Source organism: Coregonus clupeaformis, chromosome 25 (assembly GCF_020615455.1).
Source record: "Coregonus clupeaformis isolate EN_2021a chromosome 25, ASM2061545v1, whole genome shotgun sequence".
Classification (NCBI taxonomy): Eukaryota; Metazoa; Chordata; class Actinopteri; order Salmoniformes; family Salmonidae; genus Coregonus; species Coregonus clupeaformis.
In genome coordinates this window covers 23,210,413-23,220,810 of record NC_059216.1, presented here as the reverse complement: position 1 = coordinate 23,220,810, position 10,398 = coordinate 23,210,413, and positions in this window count along the sequence as shown.

Below are 10,398 nucleotides of genomic sequence, written 5' to 3'. Positions count from 1 at the left end.
GGGCATGGGCAAGTTGCAGCAGAGGGTGCAGAGTTGGTGGCCGGGGTAGTGGTAGCCAGGTGGAAAGCATGGCCAGCCGTAGCAAAATGCTTGTTGAAATTCTCGATTATTGTAGATTTATCGGTGGTGATAGTGTTTCCTAGCCTCAGTGCAGTGGGCAGCTGGGAGGAAGTGCTCTTATTTTCCATGGACTTTACAGTGTCCCAAAACTTTTTGGAGTTAGTGCTACAGGATGCAAATTTCTGTTTGAAAAAGTTATCCTTTGCTTTCCTAACTGCTTGTGTATATTGGTTCCTAACTTCCCTGAAAAGTTGCATATCGCGGGGGCTATTTGATGCTAATGCAGTACGCCACAGGATGTTTTTGTGCTGGTCAAGGGCAGTCAAGTCTGAGGAGAACCAGGGGCTACATCTGTTCTTAGTTCTGTATTTTTGAATGGGGCATGTCTATTTAAGATTGAGAGGAAATTACTTTTAAAGAACAACCAGGCATCCTCTACTGACGGAATGAGATCTATATCCATCCAGGATACCTGGGCCAGGTCAATTAGGAAGGCCTGCTCGCTGAAGTGTTTTGGGAGCGTTTGACAGTGATGAGGGGTGGTCGTTTGACCGCGGACCCGTTACGGACGCAGGCAATAAGGCAGTGATCGCTGAGATCCTGGTTGAAGACAGCGGAGGTGTATTTAGAGGGTAAGTTAGTCAGGATGATATCTATGAGGGTACCCATGTTTTACGGATTTAGGGTTGTACCTGGTAGGTTCGTTGATAATTTGTGTGAGATTGAGGGCATCTAGTTTAGATTGTAGGATGGCCGGGGTGTTAAGCATATCCCAATTTAGGTCACCAAGCAGTACGAACTCTGAGGATAGATGGGGGCAATCAATTCACATATGGTGTCCAGGGCACAGCTGGGGGCTGAGGGGGTCTGTAGCAAGCGGCAACAGTGAGAGATGTATTTCTGGAAAGGTGGATTTTTAGAAGTAGAAGCTCAAACTGTTTGGGCACAGACCTGGATAGTATGATAGAGCTCTGCAGGCTATCTCTACAGTAGATTGCAACTCCACCCCCTTTGGCAGTTCTATCTAGACGGAAAATGTTATAGTTGGGGATGGAAATTTCAGAATTTTTGGTGGCCTTCCTAAGCCAGGATTCAGACACTGCTAGAACATCAGGGTTGGCGGAGTGTGCTAACGCAGTGAATAACTCAAACTTAGGAAGGAGGCTTCTGATATTTATGTGCAGAAAACCAAGACTTTTACGGTTACAGAAGTCAACAAATGATAGCTCCTGGGGAGTAGGAGTGATACTGGGGGCTGCAGGGCCTGGGTTAGCCTCTACATCACCAGAGGAACAGAGGAGGACTAGAATAAGGATACGACTAAAGGCTTTAAGAACTGGTCTTCTAGTGCGTTGGGTACATAGAATAAAGGGGGCAGTTCTCCGGGCGTTGTAGAAAAGATCGGTCGACTAAGATTTTTTTTTTGTCGGGGACAGCTCTAACACACTGCTGCTTTCATTGAAGGGTTTTATATAGTTGTGGTTCTAAAAAGGAGGAACAATACAATCATTAGGATCCACTTATAAGAGGCTAAGAAATAAATACACATGCAATACAATAAGCCAAGGAGCATAATATAAATACAATAAGCCAACTGTGGCATAATATAAACATGAATGAATGCAACGGTAAGTACACACATCATTAAGAATCTACAGCTACAGAGAGAGAGAACGAGCTCCTAGCAATGGCGCTTTCTAGCTCTCTTTATGGCCTGACTGAGATCTTATCTAATGGCTACTGCGCATGCGCCAGCGCATAGAAAGGACTATACTCCTAGAATCTGTATAACGGCATCAGTTACTACAACAGTAACTTATGGAGTTATACATATTGTAGCTATAAACATATTGCAGCGGAATCATGCAAGTAATACAAACATTGCTAATAACATACTATTAAGTAGGCTAGTTGTGCTCAATGAACACACTTCTAGCAACGATAACCATACTAAAATGAGGTAGCATGCATTGGCAAACACACACAAACAATGCTAGCATTAGCAGGAATCTAGCAAACAACACTGCCAACTTAGCTAACAAACCTATCTTACAGTTACATTACATTGTAAAGTAACTAGCCCTCACTAATATTGCACCCAATCTTATCCTAGTAGCATTTCCAAAACGTACTTACTGCAATGGACACACACAATACTTGCGTTAGGAAACAGCCTGTGAAGAGTCCGTCATTCTTCTTCTTCAATGAGGTTTAACGACAGTTGGCATCCAATAAATGTTGCATCTACCAGACTGGAGTATAACTCCCTTATACTTTGCTTGAAAAAAATACATAAAAAATAAACAAACACCCTACCATCTAACCCTACACTCACTAAAAACCCACCACCCTACTCCACTATTTAAATCTATTTAGTCCTACCTCAGGCCAGCTGCCTGAAAGGATGGGACACCACCACTTAACACATTCTGTAACTCTGACGTCATGTCTCGCACACCAAAATACCTCTCTGCAGCTACCATCACAACCTCAATTTTCTGCGACTTACGTTCCATCCCTGCAGTACAGTTGATAACCATTGCTATAAATGCTAAAAATCCAATCTTACTGAAACATATATCACTTGTTAGCCTATCCCTCTGTACCGGTACAGCTCTACTACTCACACCACTCCTCTCAGGATCCCTCCCCCGTGACCCATCTTAATCTACCTTCTTCACTGCCTCAGCATACGACAACTTCTGCACTATTCTAACACTGGAAATGTCAACCTGCCTCTGTCGCACCTGACATTTCTGATCCCCAGCCTCATGGGCACACATACGATTAACACATACCACTACATTCCCCAATGCTACACATTCCTTTGTCTCATGCCCTTCTGCACACTTCTCACACCTAGGAACCTCCCTCCTACACACTGCTGCCACATGCCCAAAAGCTTGACACCTGTAACAACGTAATGTATTCGGCACAAAAGCTCGTACAGGATAACTTATATATCCTAACATCACTTTGTCGGGCAAAGACTCAACATCAGAACGCAAAAGGACAGACAACGACTCTTCTGTTTCACCACTCATGGCACCCTGTCTGCATCACACCTAACGACGAGCATCACAAACACCGGGAATCTTCCCCTTCAGTTTGTCAACTTTCACATTTACCCCTACCCCAGTAATCATTCCCCTCATTGGCGCCCTTTCCCTGAGAGCAAAACAACAATTCACCTCTCTTGTCCCCATTCGTTTAATGCGGAGCACCTGCTCCCTCTGACCAGCAGAAACACAAACAATTATCACAAGTCCACTTCTGGTTACCTTCACCGATTCCACAGCACCCAGCTCTGATTTCACCCACCCTGAAACCACAAATTGATCAGCCAAAAGGCAAGGGTCCACTTTTCCCCAAAATGTCACTCCTACTGTCACTGACTCATCTTTATCCTGACCCTCGGTGCAAGCCTCAGGCTCCAAGAACTTCACCACACCTACCACTTCTGATACTTCGCCCTCATTCACTTCCATTTCTCCTCCTGTCTTCGATCCGGCGTACAGCTCACTCTGCTTACACTTTCTACTATTCTTCTTTGACAAATCGTCTCCCTTTTTTCCACCATTTTTAACCAACTCAAGCTCACCCTCTTCCTCCCTCTCTCTCTTCGACCTCCTCTGCCTCTGTTTTTCCCTCCATTCCTCCTCTGTATTCCAAGTATACGTCTCCTTATGCCAATACTGCACTTCTCCTGACATACATCTTGTTCTTGCCCTCTCAAGGGATGCCATTTAACCGTCTGTCACAATCTCCATACAATCAGCACAAACCCCTCGGGATGTAACGCTCAACAGTACATCCCACTTGTAAAGCAGCTGCTTTGTCTTGATGTTCTTCTTTGTCAGTAACTACCGAGAAGTTTTTCCATTTCAAACAAGCGCGCTCTTCCAACCACCATCCACAGACACTTCCTCCTCCCAACAGTCCGTCAGCACAACTTTCTTCTTCTTGCAACATGTAAACACGTTCTGACTTAAGGTGTGCGTGGCGGAGCCCTGGAGTGCATCCAAGCATCCTGATTGGTTGGAAAAGCTGGATGATTGACAGGCCTGAAAGACCATCAGATTGAGAGGGCCTCACTTTTTTAGTGACTAAGATATGGCATTTATGACGGACTTTCTTTGTAATTTCAACAACAACAACAAAAAAATATATACAAATATATATATATATATATATATACAGATGAAGTCAGAAGTTTACATACACCTTAGCCAAATACATTTAAACTCAGTTTTTCACAATTCTTGAAATGTAATCCTAGTAAAAATTCCCTGTCTTAGGTCAGTTAGGATCACCACTTTATTTTAAGAATGTGAAATGTCAGAATAATAGTAAAGAGAATGATTTATTTCAGCTTTTATTTCTTTCATCACATTCCCAGTGGGTCAGAAGTTTACATACACTCAATTAGTATTTGGTAGCATTGCCTTCTTCAGCTTGCAAGCGTTCCCCTTTTTCCTCTAAACATAACGATGGTCATTATGGCCAAACAGTTCTATTTTTGTTTCATCAGACCAGAGGACATTTCTCCAAAAAGTACAATCTTTGTCCCCATGTGCAGTTGCAAACCGTAGTCTGGCTTTTTTATGGCGGTTTTGGAGCAGTGGCTTCTTCCTCCTTTCAGGTTATGCCGATATAGGACTAATTTTACTGTGGATATAGATACTTTTGTACCTGTTTCCTCCAGCATCTTCACAAGGTCCTTTGCTGTTGTTCTGGGATTGATGTGCACTTTTCGCACCAAAGTACGTTCATCTCTAGGAGACAGAACGAGTCTCCTTCCTGAGCGGTATGACGGCTGCATGGTTCCATAGTGTTTATACTTGCGTACTATTGTTTGTACAGATGAACGTGGTACCTTCAGGCGTTTGGAAATTGCTTCCAAGGATGAACCAGACTTGTGCAGGTCTACAATTGTATTTCTGAGGTCTTGGCTGATTTCTTTTGATTTTCTCATGATGTCAAGCAAAGCGGCACTGAGTTTGAAGGTAGGCCTTGAAATACATCCACAGGTACACCTCCAATTGACTCAAATGATGTCAATTAGCCTTTAAGAAGCTTCATTTTCTGGAATTTTCCAAACAGTTTAAAGGCACAGTCAACTTATGTATGTAAACTTCTGACCCACTGGAATTGTGATACAGTGAATTATAAGTGAAATAATCTGTCTGTAAACAATTGTTGGAAAAATTACTTGTGTCATGCACAAAGTAGATGTCCTAACCGACTTGCCAAAACTATAGTTTGTTAACAAGAAATTTGTGGAGTGGTTAAAAAACAAGTTTTAATGACTCCAACTTAAGTGTATGTAAACTTCCGACTTCAACTGTATATATACATACACTCCCAGTCAAAAGTTTGGACACCTACTCATTCAAGGGTTTTTCTTTATTTTTACTATTTTCTACATTGTAGAATAATAGTGAAGACATCAAAACTATGAAATAACACATATGGAATCATGTAGTAACCAAAAAAGTGTTACACAAATCAAATTATATTTTAGATTTAAGATTCTTCAAAGTAGCCACCCTTTGCCTTGATGACAGCTTTGCACACTCTTGGCATTCTCTCAACCAACTTCATGAGGAATGTTTTTCCAACAGTCTTGAAGGAGTTCCCACATATGCTGAGCACTTGTTGGCTGCTTTTCCTTCACTCTGCGGTCCAACTCATCCCAAACCATCTCAATTGGGTTGAGGTCGGGTGACTGTGGAGGCCAGGTCATCTGAGGCAGCACTCCATCACTCTCCTTCTTGGTCAAATAGCCCTTACACAGCCTGGAGGAGTGTTTTGGGTCATTGTCCTGTTGAAAAACTAAGCGCAAACCAGATGGGATGGCGTTTCGCTGCAGAATGCTGTGGTAGCCATGCTGGTTAAGTGTGCCTTGAATTCTAAATTAATCACTTACAGTGTCACCAGCAAAGCATCCCCACTCCATCACACCTCCTCCTCCATGCTTCACGGTGGGAACCACACATGCAGAGATCATCCTTTCACCTACTCTACGTCTCACAAAGACACAGTGGTTGGAACCAAAAATCTCAAATTTGGACTCATCAGACCAAAGGACAGATTTCCACCGGTCTAATGTCCATTGCTTGTGTTTCTTGGCCCAAGCAAGTCTCTTCTTATTATTGGTGTCCTTTAGTAGTTTCTTTGCAGCAATTCGACCATGAAGGCCTGATTCACGCAGTCTCCTTTGAACAGTTGAACTCTGTGAAGCATTTATTTGGGCTGCAATCTGAGGTGCAGTTAACTCTAATGAACTTATCCTCTGCAGCAGAGGTAACTCTGGGTCTTCCTTTCCTGATGCGGTCCTCATGAGAGCCAGTTTCATCATAGTGCTTGATGATTTTTGCGACTGCACTTGAAGAAACTTTCATAGTTCTTGAAACTTTCCGGATTGACTGACCTTCATGTCTTAAAGTAATGATGGACTGTCATTTTTCTTTGCTTATTTGAGCTGTTCTTGCCATAATATGGACTTGTTCTTTTACCAAATGGGGCTATCTTCTGTATACCAGCCCTACCTTGTCACAACACAACTGATTGGCTCAAACGCATTAAGAAGGAAAGAAATTACACAAATTAACTTTTAACAAGGCCCACCTGTTAATTGAAATGCATTTCAGGTGACTACCTCATGTAGCTGGCTGAAAGAATGCCAAAGCTGTCATCAAGGCAAAGGGTGGCTACTTTGAAGAATCTCAAATCGAAAATATATTTTGATTTGTTGAACACGTTTTTGGTTACTACGATTCCATATGTGTTATTTCATAGTTTTGATGTCTTCACTATTATTCTACAATGTCGAAAACAGTCAAAATCAAAATTAATAAAAACTTGAATGAGTAGGAGGCGAGCACCCCTCCTGACCACCCCCCATCCATCTTCACGTACTTTGTGCCCCCTCAGATTTTGGGGGTGCATGACGACCCTGAGTATAGGCTACTTATCAAAATGAAAGATAGATATCAGCAAAATGCTTGCGATATGTGATCGGTATGGTCGGTGTTGATAATTCAGCAATATTCAGAAGCTCCCAATTTATTGTGGCAACTGCCATTCCATCTAAATTTAATTCACATACTGTAGATAGCAAAAAATAAACACAAGCTCTATGAAATGACGAGTCTCTGCAGCTTTATCTCGTGCTTCAATCTCATCTTTGTAAATCTGTCTCCTTGGCTGTTGTTTTCTTACCTCTAATACCTCTGGCAGTGTAAGATGTTTCTCTCCCACCCACCTTTAGTTACCCTGTGTCACCCTGGTAACCGGTTTTAAAGGATCCAACTGAACTGCATGCCTAGAAGCACAAAGAATGTGAACTTTTATGGACAAAGTTTTCTGTCCATTTTTGTCACTACCCTCCTGAGACACAGCAATTCATTTTTGTCCTATCTAGTAGACATTAGTTATTGGGCCGTATCTCTGAGGCATACAAGCCACTGTATTAAGTCCTGTTGTCCCTTTGAGAGGACACTCTGGGATTTTCAATGATATTACGTGTGGGGATGTGACCTTGACAACATTATCTTCCTGGTTCTTTAAAAAAGGGCTGCCGTCCAAATTAGCAAATTTTATGGAAATTTGAAAATAAGTGTGTGTAATTTATTAATTATAATTTTCGATATTCAAATTGTTTCTAGTAAGTGAATATCTCAGGAATAGTTAAGTGAGTTGTCAGGACTGTGTAATAATTTTTTCACATTAAATAAGAGCTAAATAAGAGCTTATCAAGAAATGTCCTCTGTAGTGGAAACCCGTATGCTGCAACTATGTTTTTCACCTACTGTACCCATTGACTGTAGTGTTAATGTTTTTATATTTACGTCCTAATGACCGCTATAGAGGACAATTTCCACTTAAAATATAAATAATTGTGGAATAAAAAAAAAAATGGGGGGGGGTCTCGGGAGGCTACAGTAGCGCGGTGGTTTGAGAATATTAAAGGTGTGAAGGTATTTGAAGGCCTCATGTTGCAGTTAGTTCTTAAGAGTGAGATCAAACTGACTCTCGCTATGTACAGCTTCTCAATTTTTTTGTTTCTAGTTCTCGCTTTTCTTTTCAAACCACAAGTCAGAGTCATACAAACTAATAACCACCTAGCTCTAATGAGAAATGGCTTTTTGCAACAATTTGTTGCTTGACACTGATGAAGCTTGAACGGGGTGAAACATTTGTATTTCTACAAGAGATAGAATACATTGGTTTTCTGTTGAATACTTTACATTGTGGATCCATATTTTTCTTTTTTGGGGGGTCTCAAGAGTCAACTATCTCCCTGGGAGTAGGTATTGATCGGGGTGTTGGGGTAGCAGCGGGGAGAGTGTGGGTCAGAGGAGTTTCATTGCTATGTCAGATACGGTCAGTGTCGTCTTTGATCATTGGAGCAGTAACAGACTATCCAGTCAGAGCCTTGATTCACTGCCGCCAGACAGGAGGATTGCCCCATTCTTTGTTGTGGATCTTTTAAGCAGTGCTCACATCCAATAAATTCGACTACCCACATACACAGGGTGAGATACACAAATACACATAAACATGCACACAAACACGATTAACTCAGGGATGAAGATTTTAATAGTACACAAAGATAGTGCATAAATATTTATATGGTGGGTGTGATTGATTGGATCTACATTGAACCCTAAGAAATGGATTAGGCAGCCCTTCCCACACAGCACTGAAGCTGTCTACAGTCTAGAGGTGTTGGAAACCTTGCAGATGGACAGAGAGTGAGGGAAGCTACGTGGGTTGCGTTCAAGTATCAAAGTCAATGTTCATCAAAGAGGAAACACAAGGCCCACATGTCCTCTGTGTTTTCCTTAATCTTACACTAGATTAGAGGGAAAACCTAGCAAGTCCCATACACTGAATGGGGTTTTCAGTCATTTGGTCTGAATAAAGGTCCACAGGCTACTGACAAGCTGTCATACATTGCAAATGTATCACTGTTTGTCTTCAGATTATATTGATTAGTGCTTTCATTGCTATTCTGCCCCAATTGGGTAGTTTAGCACACTCATTTGCTTTACTGAGAGTGTCGGTTAGCAACTGACAGGCAATTTTCCTCTCCATTAGTGGCGGTTTATTTCCATTTACTGCCAAAGCAAAGACCTAAAGCCCAAATGGGATGTTAGAACATTGGGTATCACATGATATTCTGTGCAAAGAGCCACTCGGCACAACCAAACAGAGGCGGCGGTAATGAAAGGGGTGGTCAAGTGGGCAATTGATCAGGTGATCCTCATCCTGTCATGGACTTGATGGAGTTATTTGTGGCCCTTAACAACTGATTTAGGGTAAATTCTTCCAACTCCCTGTGTACAAAACTCACAGTCCCTCTCCTAAACACTCGCTCTCCAAATCTAAGAAATTGTGAGTTGCACCACAAAACTGACTCTGGTCCAGTTGCTATGGGTATAAGTGGCCTAAATCCATAGGATCAACAGACTCCGTTGGTGTGACTGTTTAAGCAGAGGGATGGCACTGCTTGATGATGGATACAGTTTAGGCTTCTCTATTATGTAAATTCCCTGGGGGTTTTGGCTAACTTTACTGGTTAACAGCACCTTAATTTTACATACTGAGGAAAATCCATTAACATCAAGCAGAACAAATTGTCAGATCATTCTATTTGCACACAAACAAAGAGCAGAGGAGGTTGACTCCTTGTTGTCATTCTGCGGGCTGGGTAATTAAGCTCTGCATAATAATAATAAAGCAATGACTTTGTATTTACATATGTCAAATGTAATCAACATCAGAAATGACATACTTAGTTAAAGTTACCACAGGGCTAGTTTACAACTGTGATGCAGACTGTGATTTTTATTTGTATATATTTTTACAGAATTAGTGTTTTACGTAGGACCAGATTAAATCAGATTAGCCAATAGCAATGTTAATGCAGCAGACATGTCTTAATCAGTAAACTGGAAATATCAACCTGTCCTTGGAATCTGTCTGGTAGTTTTACAGTTGTGAAAACCTTGACAGAGGGAGACAATCTGGTTATGCTATGCTAGCGGCGGCAGGTTTCTAGCTAAGATTCAAACAACACCATGGATGAAGAGGTGGTGTAATCAATTTACAGCGTAAAGTGTTTTGCTAGTAGACGCCTTGGTAATAAGCATAAACTGGATAGAACTAATGCAGACCAATCTAAAGCTAACTGTGTAGAAAGACATCTCAAAACAAAAATCTATGCAATACCTACTCCACGCTTTCAAAGTGAAGGAAAAGCTATAGAGAATGTTTACCGAACCAAGTCGTACTGTGCTGGCCTGGTTAAGCATCCACTATAGTTTCTGG